The sequence below is a fragment of the Triticum aestivum genome, chromosome 2D (assembly GCF_018294505.1).
Source record: "Triticum aestivum cultivar Chinese Spring chromosome 2D, IWGSC CS RefSeq v2.1, whole genome shotgun sequence".
Taxonomy (NCBI): domain Eukaryota; kingdom Viridiplantae; phylum Streptophyta; class Magnoliopsida; order Poales; family Poaceae; genus Triticum; species Triticum aestivum.
The window spans coordinates 425,758,894-425,777,213 of NC_057799.1; positions in this window are offsets into that span (position 1 = coordinate 425,758,894).

The window sequence follows — 18,320 nt, forward strand, 5'->3', positions numbered from 1 at the left end:
GTACTAAGTTCATGATAAATTAAAGTTCAATTAATCAAATTATTTAAGAACTCACACTTAGATAGACATCCCTCTAATCATCCAAGTGATCACGTGATCCATATCAACTAAACCATGTCCGATCATCACGTGAGATGGAGTAGTTTTAAATGGTGAACATCACTATGTTGATCATATCTACTATATGATTCACGCTCGACCTTTCGGTCTCAGTGTTCCGAGGCCATATCTGCAAAAGTAGGCTCGTCAAGTTTAACCCGAGTATTTCTGCGTGTGCAAAACTGGCTTGCACCCGTTGTATATGAACGTAGAGCTTATCACACCCGATCATCACGTGGTGTCTCGGCACGACGAACTTTGGCAACGGTGCATACTCAGGGAGAACACTTGTACCTTGAAATTTAGTGAGAGATCATCTTCTAATGCTACCGTCAATCAAAGCAGAATAAGATGCATAAAAGATAAACATCACATGCAATCAATATAAGTGATACGATATGGCCATCATCATCTTGTGCCTTTGATCTCCATCTCCAAAGCACTGTCATGATCACCATCATCACCGGCGCGACACCTTGATCTCCAACGTAGCATCGTTGTCGTCTCGCCAACTATTGCTTCTACGACTATCGCTACCGCTTAGTGATAAAGTAAAGCAATTACAGGGCTATTGCATTGCATACAATAAAGTGACAACCATATGGCTCCTGCCAGTTGCCGATAACTCGGTTACAAAACATGATCATCTCATACAATAAAATTTAGCATCATGTCTTGACCATATCACATCACAGCATGTCCTGCAAAAACAAGTTAGACGTTCTCTACTTTGTTGTTGCAAATTTTACGTGGCTGCTACGGGCTGAGCAAGAACCGTTCTTACCTACGCATCAAAACCACAATGATATTTTGTCAAGTTAGTGCTGTTTTAAGCTTCACAAGGACCGGGCGTAGTCACACCCGGTTCAACTAAAGTTGGAGAAACTGGCACCCGCCAGCCACCTGTGTGCAAAGCACGTCGGTAGAACCAGTCTCGCGTAAGCATACGCGTAATGTCGGTCCAGGCCGCTTCATCCAACAATACCGCCGAACCAAAGTATGACATGCTGGTAAGCAGTATGACTTGTATCGCCCATAACTCACTTGTGTTCTACTCGTGCATATAACATCTACGCATAAACCTGGCTCGGATGCCACTGTTGGGGAACGTAGTAGTTTCAAAAAAATTCCTATGCACACGCAAGATCATGGTGATGCATAGCAACGAGAGGGGAGAGTGTTGTCCACGTACCCTCATAGACCGTAAGCGGAAGCGTTATGAAAACGCGGTTGATGTAGTCGTACGTTTTCACGATCAGCACACGTTCACCTCGATGACGTCCCACGAACTCCGATCCAGCAGAGCTTCACAGGAGAGTTCCATCAGCACGACGGCGTGATGACGGTGATGATGTTGCTACCGACGCAGGGCTTCGCCTAAGCACCGCTATGATATGACCAAGGTGGATTATGGTGGAGGGGGGCACTACACACGGCTAAAAGATCAACTGATCAACTTGTGTGTCTATGGGGTGCCCCCTCCCCCGTATATAAAGGAGTGGAGGAGGGGGAGGGCCGGCCCTCTCTAGGGCGCGCCATAGGGGAGTCCTACTCCCACCGGGAGTAGGATTCCCCCCTTCCAAGAGGAGGAGTAGGAGGGAAGGAAGGAGGAGAGAGGGGGAAGGAAAAAGGGGGGCGCATGATAACCCACAAGTATACGGGATCGCAACAGTTTTCGAGGGTAGAGTATTCAACCCAAATTTATTGATTCGACACAAGGGGAGCCAAAGAATATTCTCAAGTATTAGCAGCTGAGTTGTCAATTCAACCACACCTGGAAACTTAATATCTGCAGCAAAGTATTTAGTAGCAAAGTAATATGGAAGTAACGGTAACGATAGCAAAAGTAATATTTTTGGGTTTTTGTAGTGATTGCAACAGTAGCAACAGAAAAGTAAATAAGCGGGGAACAATATGTGAAAAGCTCGTAGGCATTGGATCGGTGATGGAGAATTATTCCGGATGCGGTTCATCATGTAACAATCATAACATAGGGTGACACAGAACTAGCTCCAATTCATCAATGTAATGTAGGCATGTATTCCGAATATAGTCATACGTGCTTATGGAAAAGAACTTGCATGACATCTTTTGTCCTACCCTCCCGTGGCAGCGGGGTCCTATCAGAAACTAAGGGATATTAAGGCCTCCTTTTAATAGAGTACCGGACCAAAGCATTAACACATAGTGAATACATGAACTCCTCAAACTATGGTCATCACCGGGAGTGGTCCCGATTATTGTCACTTTGGGGTTGCCGGATCATAACGCATAGTAGGTGACTATAGACTTGCAAGATAGGATCAAGAACTCACATATATTCATGAAAACATAATAGGTTCAGATCTGAAATCATGGCACTCGGGCCCTAGTGACAAGCATTAAGCATAGCAAAGTCATAGCAACATCAATCTCAGAATATAGTGGATACTAGGGATCAAACCCTAACAAAACTAACTCGATTACATGATAAATCTCATCCAACCCATCACCGTCCAGCAAGCCTACGATGGAATTACTCACGCACGACGGTGAGCATCATGAAATTGGTGATGGAGGATGGTTGATGATGACGATGGCGACAGATTCCCCTCTCCGGAGCCCCGAACGGACTCCGGATCAGCCCTCCCGAGAGAGTTTAGGGCTTGGCGGCGGCTCCGTATCGTAAAACGCGATGAATCCTTCTCTCTGATTTTTTCTCCCCGAACACGAATATATGGAGTTGGAGTTGAGGTCGGTGGAGCAACAGGGGGCCCACGAGGCAGGGGGCGCGCCCAGGGTGGGCAGGCGCGCCCCCCACCCTCGTGGACATGTGGAGGCCCCCCTGACGTCGATTCTTCTTCCAGTATGTTTAATATTTTCCAAAAATAAGTTCCGTGGAGTTTCAGGTCATTCCGAGAACTTTTGTTTCTGCACATAAATAACACCATGGCAATTCTGCTGAAAACAACGTCAGTCCGGGTTAGTTCCATTCAAATCATGCAAGTTAGAGTCCAAAACAAGGGCAAAAGTGTTTGGAAAAGTAGATATGACGGAGACGTATCAACTCCCCCAAGCTTAAACCTTTGCTTGTCCTCAAGCAATTCAGTTGATAAACTGAAAGTGATAAAGAAAAACTTTTACAAACTCTGTTTGCTCTTGTTGTTGTAAATATGTAAAGCCAGCATTCAAGTTTTCAGCAAAGATTATAACTAACCATATTCACAATAACACTTAGGTCTCATGTTTACTCATATCAATGGCATAATCAACTAGCGAGCAATAATAATAAATCTCGGATGACAACACTTTCTTAAAACAATCATAATATGATATAACAAGATGGTATCTCGCTAGCCCTTTCTGAGACCGCAAAACATAAATGCAGAGCACCTTTAAAGATCAAGGACTGACTAAACATTGTAATTCATGGTAAAAGAGATCCAATCATAGTCATACCCAATATAAATTAATAGTAATGGATGCAAATGACATCAGTGCTCTCCAGCTGGTGCTTATGATAAGAGGGTGATGACTCAACATAAAAGTAAATATATAGGCCCATCGCAGAGGGAAGCAGGGATTTGTAGAGGTGCCAGAGCTCGATTTTGAAATAAAGATAAATAATATTTTGAGCGGCATACTTTCATTGCCAACATAACAACCAAGAGATGGCGATATCTTCCATGCTACACAAATTATAGGCGGTTCCGAAACAGAATGGTAAAGTTTATACTCCCCCTCCACCAACAAGCATCAATCCATGGCTTGCTCGAAACAACGAGTGCCTCCAACTAACAACAGTCCCGGGGGAGTTTTGTTTGCAATTATTTTGATTTGATTTGCATAAAGCATGGGACTGGGCATCCCGTTGACCAACCATTTTCTCGTGAGTGAGGAGCGGAGTCCACTCCTCTTGAGAATAACCCGCCTAGCATGGAAGATAAGGACAACCCTAGTTGATACATGAGCTATTCGAGCATACAAAACAGAATTTCATTTGAAGGTTTAGAGTTTGGCACATACAAATTTACTTGGAACGGCAGGTAGATACCGCATATAGGAAGGTATGGTGGACTCAAATGGAATAACTTTGGGGTTTAAGGGATTGAATGCACAAGCAGTATTTCCGCTTAGTACAAGTGAAGGCTAGCAAAAGACTGGGAAGCGACCAACTAGAGAGCGACAACAGTCATGAACATGCATTAAAATTAATAAACATTGAGTACAAGCATGAGTAGGATATAATCCACCATGAACATGAATATCGTGAAGGCTATGTTGATTTGTTTCAACTTCATGTGTGAACATGTGCCAAGTCGAGTCACTTAAATCATTCAAAGGAGGATACCGCCCCACTATACCACATCACAACCGTTTTAATAGCATGTTGGCACGCAAGGTAAACCATTATAACTCATAGCTAATCAAGCATGGCACGACCAACTATGATCTCTAATTGTCATTGCAAACATGTTTATTCATAATAGGCTGAATCAGGAACGGTGAACTAATCATATTTACAAAAACAAGAGAGGTCGAGTTCATACCAGCTTCTCCCATCTCAGTCAGTCCATCATATATCGTCATAATTGCCTTTCACTTGCACGACCGAACGATGTGAAAATAATAAGAGTGCACGTGCATTGGACTAAGCTGGAATCTGCGAGCATTCAATAAACAGGAGAAGACAAGGCAATACGGGCTCTTGGTTAATTCAACAATAATGCATATAAGAGCCACTTCAACAATTTCAATTATGGTCTTCTCCTATCGACCCCCAAAGAAAAGAAAAGAAATAAAACTATTTACACGGGAAAGCTCCCAACAAGCAAAAGAAGAACGGGAAATCTTTTTGGGTTTTCTTTTCAATTATTATTACTACAGCAAGAAAGTAAACTAGCTAAAAGATATTACTAATTTTTTTTGGTTTTTCTTAAGGTTTTTCAAACACACAAGAAGAAAGCAAGAAAAAGAAAAATAAACTAGCATGGATAATACAGTGAAAAAGTATGAGCACCGACATCTAGCAATGAGTGTGTAAACATAAATGTAATGTCGGTGGGAAATACGTACTCCCCCAAGCTTAGGCTTTTGGCCTAAGTTGGTTTATTGCCACGGATGGCCTGGCGGATATCCATAGTTGTAGTTGGGGTTGTACTGAGATGAAGAAGACTCTGATTGCCACCTGAGCTGCAGCGTGGCGGCGAGCTGCCTCCGCCCTCCTCTCGTACTCATCTGCCTCCTCTCTGGTAATAACATATCTTCCTTTTGCCTGATAATCAAAGAAGGCAGGAGCAGGGAGAGTAATATGGATAGCGCGACGTCTGTCAAAGATTAAGCGATACTGGAGGGACTACTCGTTCCTCTCAAGAAAACGATGATGAACCATAGCATTATAATCTAAATAAACATTAGGCAGCTCAACATCATACTCACGTATAGGTACCTCAAGAAAATTAGCTAGACGGGTTGCATAAATTCCTCCAAAGAAATCTCCATTAATTTTATTATTATGCAACCTACGTGCGACAATGGCTCCTAAATTATAATGTTTGTCTCCTAACACAGCACTCCTGAGAACACAGAGGTCAGGGACACACATGTGACATGCTTCATCCTTACCATTTATGCACCTACCTATGAAGAGAGCAAAATAATGTATAGCAGGAAAATGAATACTCCCTATGGTAACTTGTGTTATGTCTCTAGATTCACCCACAGTTATACTAGCAAGAAAATTTCTAAATTCAGATTTGCGAGGTTCACTAGGACTACCCCATTGTGGGAGATTGCAAGCAGTGGTAAAATCCTCTAAGTCCATAGTATAAGAATTTTCATAAAGATCAAACAGGACAGTTTGAGAATTACGTGAAGATGAAAATTCAAACCTCCTCACAAAGAAACTAGTGAGATAGTGGTACTGACGGCATTTTTCTGCCTCGAAGCTCACAAGATCAGCGTTACGCAAATATGTGTTAAATTCTTCCTTGATTCCCGCTCGATCCATAAAGTCTTCTGAAGGCCATTCACAAGGCCGCACTGGAGCGTCCTTTGGTGGTTCATCGTCAGCATCGCGCATTGCAAGCCTGGGTCCTTGCTTCCTTGAAGAACCACCTTGGTACATTTTCCTAAACATATTTCTTCCTTTGAAAAATTTCTGAAAATTTTAGTAAATTCAAATAAAAGTGAACCAAACTCAACAAAATTGATAGCAACTACTCCTACAAGTGCCTAGGGCCTATATCATGCATTATAACTACTTGGAACCATATAAATTTGACATGCAAGCTCAAGAACATGGTCACCTAGGCAGCACAAATTTGCAATGAATAAAGCACTAGAACAAAAACTAATTGGACCAATGGAGGAGTCACATACCAAGGAACAATCCCCCAAAGCAGTTTTGAGAGAGGTGCTTTGAGCAAGGAGATCAAAAATCGCAGCAAAATGAGCTAGAACTCGTGCTTGAGCTGGATGGTGATTTTTTTGGGAGGAAGAAGAAGTGTGTGGGTGCAGGAATAAGTGGAGGGGAGCCATCGTGGGCCCATGAGGCAGGGGGGCGCGCCCTGGACCCTCGTGGCCAGGTGCTTTCTCCCCCTGCTGTGTTCTCAGTGCCAAATATTCCCAAATATTCCAGAAAAAATCATATTAAATTGGCAGGGCATTTGGAGAACTTTTATTTTTGGGGTATTTTTATATTGCACGGATAATTCAGAAAACTGACAGAAAAATACTATTTTTACTTTATTTCAACTAAATAACAGAAAGTAAAAGGAGGGTACAGAAGTTTGTGCTTTCTAACTTCATCCATCTCATGCTCATAAAAATGAATCCACTAACAAGGTTGATCAAGTCTTGTTAACAAACTCATTCCGAATAACATGGAACCGGAGAAATTTCGAATAACACTCTGTTACCTCAACGGTGATATGCACATCCCCAATAATAAGAATATCATATTTCTTTTTGACAGTAGGAAGAGGAAATTCAAAACCTCCAATAATAATCAATGGAATGTTTCCAATAGAATTTATACTATGAACTTGAGGTTGTTTCCTCGGAAAGTGTACCGTATGCTCATTACTATTAACATGAAAAGTGACATTGCCTTTGTTGCAATCAATAACAGCCCCTGCAGTATTCAAAAAAGGTCTTCCAAGAATAACAGATATACTATCCTCCTCGGTATATCAAGAATAACAAAGTCCGTTAAAATAGTAACATTTGCAACCACAACAGGCACATCCTCACAAATACCGACAGGTATAGCAGTTGATTTATTGGCCAGTTGCAAAGATATTTCAGTAGGTGACAACTTATTCAAATCAAGTCTACGGTATAAAGAGAGAGGCATAACACTAATACCGGCTCCAAGATCACATAAAGCAGTTTTAACATAGTTTCTTTTAATGGAGCAGGGTATAGTTGGTACTCCTGGATCTCCTAGTTTCTTAGGTATTCCACCCTTCAAAATATAATTAGCAAGCATGGTGGAAATTTCAGCTTCCGGTATCTTTCTTTTATTAGTAACAATTTCTTTCATATACTTAGCATAAGGATTCATTTTGAGCATATCAATCAAACGCATACGCAAAAAGATAGGTCTAATCATTTCAGCAAAGCGCTCAAAATCATCATCATCCCTTTTCTTGGATGGTTTGGGAGGAAAAGGCACGGGTTTCTGAACCCAAGGTTCTCTTTCCTTACTGTTTCCTAGCAACAAAGTCTCTTTTATCATAACGTTGATTCTTTGAGTGTGGGTTATCAAGATCAACAGCAGGTTCAATTTCTACGTCATTATCATTGCTAGGTTGAGCATCATCATGAGCATCTTCATTGACATTTTCACTAGGTTCATGTTCATTACCAGATTGTGTTTCAGCATCAGAAATAGAAATATCGTTGGGATTCTTAGGTGTTTCAGCAATAGGTTCACTAGCAGCATGCAAAGTCCTATCATTTTTCTTTTTCTTCTTTTTAGAAGGACTAGGTGCATCAATATTATTTCTCTGAGAATCTTGCTCAATTCTCTTAGGGTGGCCTTCAGGATACAAAGGTTCCTGAGTCATTTTACTAGTTCTAGTAGCCACTCTAACAGCATAGTCATTATTCTTACTATTCAATTCATTGAGAAAATCATTCTGGGCCTTAAGTACTTGTTCTACTTGAGTGGTAACCATAGAAGCATGTTTACTAATGAGTTTAAGTTCACCTTTAACTCTAGACATATAATCACCCAAGTGTTCGATCATATAAGCATTTTGTTTTAATTGTCTACCAAGATAAGCATTAAAGTTTTCTTGTTTAACAATGAAATTGTCAAACTCATCCAAGCATTGTCTAGCAGATTTATAACGGGGAATATCGCCTTCATCAAATCTATAGAGAGAATTTACCTTTACTACCTGTGTCGGGTTATCAAGACCATGTGTTTCTTCAATAGGTAATGGATTAAGATCATATATTTCTTCAACAGGCGGTAAATTAAGACCATGTATTTCTTCAATGGGAGGTAAATTCTTAACATCTTCAGCTTTAATACCCTTTTCTTTCATAGATTTCTTTGCCTCTTGCATATCTTCGGGACTGAGAAATAGAACACCTCTTTTCTTCGGAGTTGGTTTAGGAATTGGTTCAGGGGTGTCCAATTATTTTCATTGGTCAACATATTATTCAATAGAATTTCAACTTCATCCGGTGTTCTTTCCCTGAAAACAGAACCAGCACAACTATCCAGGTAATCTCTGGAAGCATCGGTTAATCCATTATAAAAGATATCAAGTATTTCATTTTTCTTGAGAGGATGATCAGGCAAAGCATTAAGTAATTGGAGAAGCCTCCCCCAAGCTTGTGGGAGACTCTCTTCTTCAATTTGCACAAAATTATATATATCCCTTAAAGCAGCTTGTTTCTTATGAGCAGGGAAATATTTAGCAGAGAAGTAATAAATCATATCCTGGGGACTACGCACACAACCAGGATCAAGAGAATTAAACCATATCTTAGATCACCCTTTAATGAGAACGGAAATATTTTAAGGATATAAAAGTAGCGAGTTCTCTCATCATTAGTGAACAGGGTGGCTATATCATTTAATTTAGTAAGATGTGCCACAACAGTTTCAGATTCATAGCCATAGAAAGGATCAGATTCAACCAAAGTAATTATATCAGGATCAACAGAGAATTCATAATCCTTATCAGTAACAAAGATAGGTGAAGGTAGCATAAGCAGGATCATATTTCATTCTAGCATTCAGAGTTTTTTGTTTAAGCTTAGCTAATAATTTCTTAAGATCACTTCTATCATTGCAAGCAAGAAAGTCTCTTTTAGTTTCTTCATCCATAACATAGCCCTCAGGCACAACAGGGAATTCATATTTATTGGGAGAGCCTTCATCATCACTTTCATCAATATTATCAGTTTCAATAATTTCATTCTCTCCAGCCCTAGCAAGTTGTTCATCAAGAAATTCACCAAGTGGCACAGTAGTATCAAGCATAGAAGTAGTTTCATCATAAGTATCATGCATAGCAGAAGTGGCATCATCAATAACATGCGACATATCAGAATTAATAGCAGAAGCAGGTTTAGGTGTCGCAAGCTTACTCAAAACAGAAGGTGAATCAAGTGCAGAGCTAGATGGCAGTTCCTTACCTCCCCTCGTAGTTGAGGGATAAATTTTTGTTTTCTCGTCTTTCAAGTTCCTCATAGTGACCAGCAGATATAAATCCCAAGTGACTCAAAGAATAGAGCTATGCTCCCCGGCAACGGCGCCAGAAAATAGTCTTGATAACCCACAAGTATAGGGGATCGCAACAGTTTTCGAGGGTAGAGTATTCAACCCAAATTTATTGATTTGACACAAGGGGAGCCAAAGAATATTCTCAAGTATTAGCAGCCGAGTTGTCAATTCAACCACACCTGGAAACTTAATATCTGCAGCAAAGTAATATGGAAGTAACGGTAACGATAGCAAAAGTAATATTTTTGGGTTTTTGTAGTGATTGTAACAGTAGCAACAGAAAAGTAAATAAGCGGGGAACAATATGTGAAAAGCTCGTAGGCATTGGATCGGTGATGGAGAATTATTCCGGATGCGGTTCATCATGTAACAATCATAACATAGGGTGACACAGAACTAGCTCCAATTCATCAATGTAATGTAGGCATGTATTCCGAATATAGTCATACGTGCTTATGGAAAAGAACTTGCATGACATCTTTTGTCCTACCCTCCCGTGGCAGCGGGATCCTATCGGAAACTAAGGGATATTAAGGCCTCCTTTTAATAGAGTACCGGACCAAAGCATTAACACATAGTGAATACATGAACTCCTCAAACTATGGTCATCACCGGGAGTGGTCCCGATTATTGTCACTTCGGGGTTGCCGGATCATAACGCATAGTAGGTGACTATAGACTTGCAAGATAGGATCAAGAACTCACATATATTCATGGAAACATAATAGGTTCAGATCTGAAATCATGGCACTCGGGCCCTAGTGACAAGCATTAAGCATAGCAACATCATAGCAACATCAATCTCAGAACATAGTGGATACTAGGGATCAAACCCTAACAAAACTAACTCGATTACATGATAAATCTCATCCAACCCATCACCGTCCAGCAAGCCTACGATGGAATTACTCACGCGCGACGGTGAGCATCATGAAATTGGTGATGGAGGATGGTTGATGATGACGATGGTGATGGATTCCCCTCTCCGGAGCCCCGAACGGACTCCAGATCAGCCCTCCCGAGAGAGTTTAGGGCTTGGTGGCGGCTCCGTATCGTAAAACGCGATGAATCCTTCTCTATGATTTTTTCTCCCCGAACACGAATATATGGAGTTGGAGTTGAGGTCGGTGGAGCAACAGGGGGCCCACGAGGCAGGGGGCGCGCCCAGGGTGGGCAGGCGCGCCCCCCACCCTCGTGGACATGTGGAGGCCCCCCTGACGTCGATTCTTCTTCCAGTATGTTTAATATTTTCCAAAAATAAGTTCCGTGGAGTTTCAGGTCATTCCGAGAACTTTTGTTTCTGCACATAAATAACACCATGGCAATTCTGCTGAAAACAGCGTCAGTCCGGGTTAGTTCCATTCAAATCATGCAAGTTAGAGTCCAAAACAAGGGCAAAAGTGTTTGGAAAAGTAGATACGACGGAGACGTATCAGCGCCGCCCCCCTTCCTTATCCAATTCAGACTAGGGGGGAGGGGGCGCGCGGCCTGCCCTGGCCGCCCCTCCTCTTCTCCAGTAAGGCCCATAAGGCCCATTATACTCCCCGGGGGTTCCGGTAACCCCCCGGTACTCCGGTATTTGTCCGAACTTGCCCGGAACCTTTCCGAAGTCCAAACATAGTCGTCCAATATATCGATCTTTATGTCTCGACCATTTCGAGACTCCTCGTCATGTCCGTGATCATATACGGGACTCCGAACTATTGGAAATATGCCCTAGAGGCAATAATAAATGGTTATTATTATATTTCTTTGTTCATGGTAATTTTCATTATATATAGGAAGTCCAGTTTCGGCCACCGGGAAAGTTTCGGGGGTCATCGGTATTGTACCGGGACCACCGGAAGGGTCCCGGGGGTCCACCGGGTGAGGCCACCTGTCCCGGAGGGCCCCATGGGCTGGAGTGGGAAGGGAACCAGCCCATAGTGGGTTGGGGCGCCCCCCATGGGCCTCCCCCCTGCGCCTAGGGTTGGAAACCCTAGGGTGGGGGGGCGCCCCACTTGACTTGGGGGGTAAGTTACTCCCCTGGCCGCCGCCCCCATCCAGATGGGATCCTGGCCGGCGCCCCCCCTCCCAGGGGGCCTATATAAAGGGGGGGAGGGAGGGCAATAGGACAACAGCCTTGGGCGCCTCCCTCCTCCCCTGCTACACCTCTCTCTCTCGTAGAAGCTCGGCGAAGCCCTGCCGGCATCCCGCTACATCCACCACCACGCCGTCGTGCTGCTGGACCTCCATCAACCTCTCCTTCCCCCTTGCTGGATCAAGAAGGAGGAGACGTCGCTGCATCGTACATGTGTTGAACGCGGAGGTGCCGTCCGTTCGGCACTCGGTCATCGGTGATTTGAATCACGGCGAGTACGACTCCGTCATCCACGTTCATTGGAACGCTTCCGCTCGCGATCTACAAGGGTATGTAGATGCACTCCTTTCCCCTTGTTGCTAGTATACTCCATAGATGCATCTTGGTGAGTGTAGGAAAATTTTAAAATTATGCTACGATTCACAACAGTGGCATCATGAGCCAGGCCTATGCGTTGTTACTATGCACGAGTAGAACACAAAGAAGTTGTGGGCGTTGATGTTGCCAATTCTTCTTGCCGCTACTAGTCGTTTCTTGTTTCGGCGGCATTGTAGGATGAAGCGGCCCGGACCGACCTTACATGTACGCTTACGTGAGACAGGTTCCACCGACTAACATGCACTAGATGCATAAGGTGGCTAGCGGGTGTCTGTCTCTCCTACTTTAGTCGGAACGGATTCGATGAAAAGGGTCCTTATGAAGGGTAAATAGAAATTGGCAAATCACGTTGTGGTCATACGTAGGTAAGAAACGTTCTTGCTAGAAACCTACAAACCACGTAAAAAACTTGCAATAACAATTAGAGGACGTCTAACTTGTTTTTGCAGCATGTGTTATGTGATGTGATATGGCCAGAAGATGTGATGAATGATATATGTGATGTATGAGATTGATCATATTCTTGTAATAGGAATCACGACTTGCATGTCGATGAGTATGACAACCGGCAGGAGCCATAGGAGTTGTCTTTATTATTTTGTATGACCTGCGTGTCATTAATAACGCCATGTAAATTACTTTACTTTGTTGCTAAACGCGTTAGCCATAGAAGTAGAAGTAATCGTTGGCGTGATGACTTCATGAAGACACAATGATGGAGATCATGATGATGGAGATCATGGTGTCATGCCGGTGACGAAGATGATCATGGTGCCCCGAAGATGGAGATCAAAGGAGCATAATGATATTGGCCATATCATGTCACTATCTGATTGCATGTGATGTTTATCATGTTTTTGCATCTTATTTGCTTAGAACGACGGTAGTAAGTAAGATGATCCCTTATGATAATTTCAAGAAAAGTGTTCACCCTAACTGTGCACCGTTGCGAAGGTTCGTTGTTTCGAAGCACCACGTGATGATCGGGTGTGATAGATTCTAACGTTCGCATACAACGGGTGTTGACGAGCCTAGCATGTACAGACATGGCCTTGGAACACACGCAATACACTTAGGTTGACTTGACGAGCCTAGCATGTACAGACATGGCCTCGGAACACGGAGTACCGAAAGGTCGAGCATGAGTCGTATAGAAGATACGATCAACATGGAGATGTTCACCGATCTTGACTAGTCCGTCTCACGTGATGATCGGACATGGCCTAGTTAACTCGGATCATGTTTCACTTAGATGACTAGAGGGATGTCTATCTGAGTGGGAGTTCATTGAGTAATTTGATTAGATGAACTTAATTATCATGAACGTAGTCTAAAATCTTTACACTATGTCTTGTAGATCAAATGGCCAACGTTGTCCTCAATTTCAACGCGTTCCTAGAGAAAACCAAGCTGAAAGATGATGGCAGCAACTATACGGACTGGGTCCGGAACCTGAGGATCATCCTCATAGTAGCCAAGAAAGATTATGTCTTAGAAGCACCGCTAGGTGAAGCACCAATCCCTGAGAACCAAGACGTTATGAACGCTTGGCAATCACGTGCTGATGATTACTCCCTCGTTCAGTGCGGCATGCTTTACAGCTTAGAACCGGGTCTCCAAAAGCGTTTTGAGAAACATGGAGCATATGAGATATTCGAGGAGCTGAAATTGGTTTTCCAAGCTCATGCCCGGGTCGAAAGATATGAAGTCTCCGACAAGTTCTTCAGCTGTAAAATGGAGGAGAATAGTTCTGTTAGTGAGCACATACTCAGAATGTCTGGGTTGCACAACCGCTTGACTCAGCTGGGAGTTAGTCTTCCGGATGACGCGGTCATTGACAGAATCCTTCAGTCGCTTCCACCAAGCTTCAAGAGCTTTGTGATGAACTACAATATGCAGGGGATGGAAAAGACCATTCCCGAGGTATATTCAATGCTGTAATCAGCGGAGGTGGAGATCAGAAAAGAACATCAAGTGTTGATGGTGAATAAAACCACTAAGTTCAAGAAAGGCAAGGGTAAGAAGAACTTCAAGAAGGACGGCAAGGGAGTTGCCGCGCCCGGTAAGCCAGTTGCCAGGAAGAAGTCGAAGAATGGACCCAAGCCAGAAACTGAGTGCTTTTATTGCAAGGGAAGTGGTCACTGGAAGCGGAACTGCCCCAAGTACTTAGCGGACAAGAAGGCCGGCAACACCAAAGGTATATGTGATATACATGTAATTGATGTGTACCTTACCAGTACTCGTAGTAGCTCCTGGGTATTTGATACCGGTGCGGTTGCTCATATTTGTAACTCAAAACAGGAACTACGGAATAAACAGAGACTGGCGAAGGACGAGGTGACGATGCGCGTCGGGAATGGTTCCAAGGTCGATGTGATCGCCGTCGGCACGCTACCTCTGCATCTACCCACGGGATTAGTTTTAAACCTCAATAATTGTTATTTAGTGCCAGCTTTGAGCATGAACATTGTATCTGGATCTCGTTTAATTTGAGATGGCCACTCATTTAAATCCGAGAATAATGGTTGTTCTATTTATTTGAGAGATATGTTTTATGGTCATGCCCCGCTGGTCAATGGTTTATTTTTGATGAATCTCGAACGTGATGATACACGTATTCATAGTGTGAATACCAAAAGATGTAAAGTTGATAACGATAGTCCCACATACTTGTGGCACTGCCGCCTTGGTCACATTGGTGTCAAGCGCATGAAGAAGCTCCATGCAGATGGACTTTTGGAGTCTCTTGATTACGAATCATTTGACACGTGCGAACCATGCCTCATGGGTAAGATGACCAAGACTCCATTCTCCGGAACAATGGAGCGAGCAACCAACTTATTGGAAATCATACATACCGATGTGTGCGGTCCAATGAGTGTTGAGGCTCGTAGAGGATATCGTTATGTTCTCACTCTTACTGATGACTTAAGTAGATATGGGTATGTCTACCTAATGAAACACAAGTCTGAAACCTTTGAAAAGTTCAAGGAATTTCAGAGTGAGGTTGAGAATCAACGTGACAGGAAAATAAAATTCTTACGATCAGATCGTGGTGGAGAATATTTCAGTCACGAGTTTGGTACACACTTAAGGAAATGTGGAATAGTTTCACAACTCACGCCGCCTGGAACACCTCAGAGAAACGGTGTGTCCGAACGTCGTAATCGCACTCTATTGGATATGGTGCGATCTATGATGTCTCTTACCGATTTACCGCTCTCATTTTGGGGCTATGCTTTAGAGACTGCCACATTCACTTTAAATAGGGCTCCGTCAAAATCCGTTGAGACGACACCGTATGAATTATGGTTTGGGAAGAAACCTAAGCTGTCGTTTCTAAAAGTTTGGGGATGCGATGCTTATGTCAAGAAACTACAACCTGAAAAGCTCGAACCCAAGTCGGAGAAATGCGTCTTCATAGGATACCCTAAGGAAACTATTGGGTACACCTTCTACCTCAGATCCGAAGGCAAGATCTTCGTTGCCAAGAACGGGTCCTTTCTAGAGAAGGAGTTTCTCTCGAAAGAATTGAGTGGGAGGAAAGTGGAACTTGATGAGGTGATAGTCACCCCTTCCGAACCGGAAAGTAGCGCAGCGCGGGAAGATGTTCCTGTGGTGCCTGCACCGACTGGGGAGGAAGTTAATGATGATGATCATGAAGCTTCAGATCAAGTTACTACTGAACTTCGTAGGTCCACAAGGACACGTTCCGCACCAGAGTGGTACGGCAACCCTGTCCTAGAAATCATGTTGTTAGACAACGGTGAACCTTCGAACTATGAAGAAGTGATGGCGGGCCCGGAATCCGACAAATGGCTAGAAGCCATGAAATCCGAGATAGGATCCATGTATGAAAATGAAGTATGGACTTTGACTGACTTGCCCGATGATCGGCGAGCCATAGAAAACAAATGGATCTTTAAGAAGAAGACGGATGCGGATGGTAATGTGACCATCTATAAGGCTCGACTTGTCGCTAAGGGTTATCGACAAGTTCAAGGGGTTGACTACGATGAGACTTTCTCACCCGTAGCGAAGCTGAAGTCCGTCCGAATCATGTTAGCAATTGCCGCATACTATGATTATGAGATATGGCAGATGGACGTCAAAATGGCATTCCTTAATGGCTTCCTTAAGGAAGAGTTGTATATGATGCAGCCGGAAGGTTTTGTCGATCCTAAGAATGCTAACAAAGTATGCAAGCTCCAGCGCTCAATCTATGGGCTGGTGCAAGCATCTCGGAGTTGGAACATTCGCTTTGATGAGATGATCAAAGCGTTTGGGTTTACACATACTTATGGAGAAGCCTGTGTTTACAAGAAAGTGAGTGGGAGCTCTGTAGCATTTCTCATATTATATGTGGATGACATACTATTGATGGGAAATGATATAGAATTCTTGGAAAGTATAAAGGCCTATTTGAATAAGTGTTTTTCAATGAAGGACCTTGGAGAAGCTGCTTATATATTAGGCATCAAGATCTATAGAGATAGATCAAGACGCCTCATTGGTCTTTCATAGAGTACATACCTTGACAAGATATTGAAGAAGTTCAATATGGATCAGTCCAAGAAGGGGTTCTTGCCTGTATTGCAAGGTGTGCAATTGAGCACGGCTCAATGCCCGACCACGACAGAAGATATAGAAAAGATGAGTGTCATCCCCTATGCCTCGGCCATAGGGTCTATTATGTATGCCATGTTGTGTACCAGACCTGATGTAAACCTTGCCGTAAGTTTGGTAAGGTACCAAAGTAATCCCGGCATGGAACACTGGACAACGGTCAAGAATATCCTGAAGTACCTGAAAAGGACTAAGGATATGTTTCTCGTTTATGGAGGTGACGAAGAGCTCGTCGTAAAGGGTTACGTTGACGCTAGCTTCGACACAGATCTGGATGACTCAAAGTCACAAACCAGATACGTGTATATTTTGAATGGAGGAGCAGTAAGCTGGTGCAGTTGCAAGCAAAGCGTCGTGGCGGGATCTACATGTGAAGCGGAGTACATGGCAGCCTCGGAGGCAGCACAGGAAGTAGTCTGGATGAAGGAGTTCATTACTGACCTGGGGGTGATTCCCAATGCGTTGGGCCCGATGACTCTCTTCTGTGACAACACTGGAGCTATTGCACTTGCGAAGGAGCCCAGGTTTCACAGGAAGACCAGGCATATCAAGCGTCGCTTCAACTCCATTCGTGAAAGTGTTCAAAATGGAGACATAGATATTTGTAAAGTACATACGGACCTGAATGTAGCAGATCCGTTGACTAAACCTCTCCCTAGGGCAAAACATGATCAACACCAGGACGCAATGGGTGTTCGATTCATCACAATGTAACTAGATTATTGACTCTAGTGCAAGTGGGAGACTATTGGAAATATGCCCTAGAGGCAATAATAAATGGTTATTATTATATTTCTTTGTTCATGGTAATACATGTGTGAATACATAGACCACAACGTGTCCCTAGTAAGCCTCTAGTTGACTAGCTCATTGATCAACAGATAGTCATGGTTTCCTGACTATGGACATTGGATGTCGTTGATAACGGGATCACATCATTAGGAGAATGATGTGATGGACAAGACCCAATCCTAAGCATAGCATAAAAGTCATGTAGTTTCGTTTGCTAGAGCTTTTCGAATGTCAAGCATCTTTTCCTTAGACCATGAGATCGTGCAACTCCTGGATACCGTAGGAGTGCTTTGGGTGTGCCAAACGTCACAACGTAACTGGGTGACTATAAAGGTGCACTACGGGTATCTCCGAAAGTGTCTGTTGGGTTGGCACGGATCGAGACTGGGATTTGTCACTCCGTGTGACGGAGAGGTATCTCTGGGCCCACTCGGTAATGCATCATCATAATGAGCTCTATGTGACTAAGGCGTTAGTCACGGGATCATGCATTGCAGTACGAGTAAAGAGACTTGCCGGTAACGAGATTGAACAAGGTATTGGGATACCGACGATCGAATCTCGGGCAAGTAACATACCGATGGACAAAGGGAATTGCATACGGGATTGATTGAATCC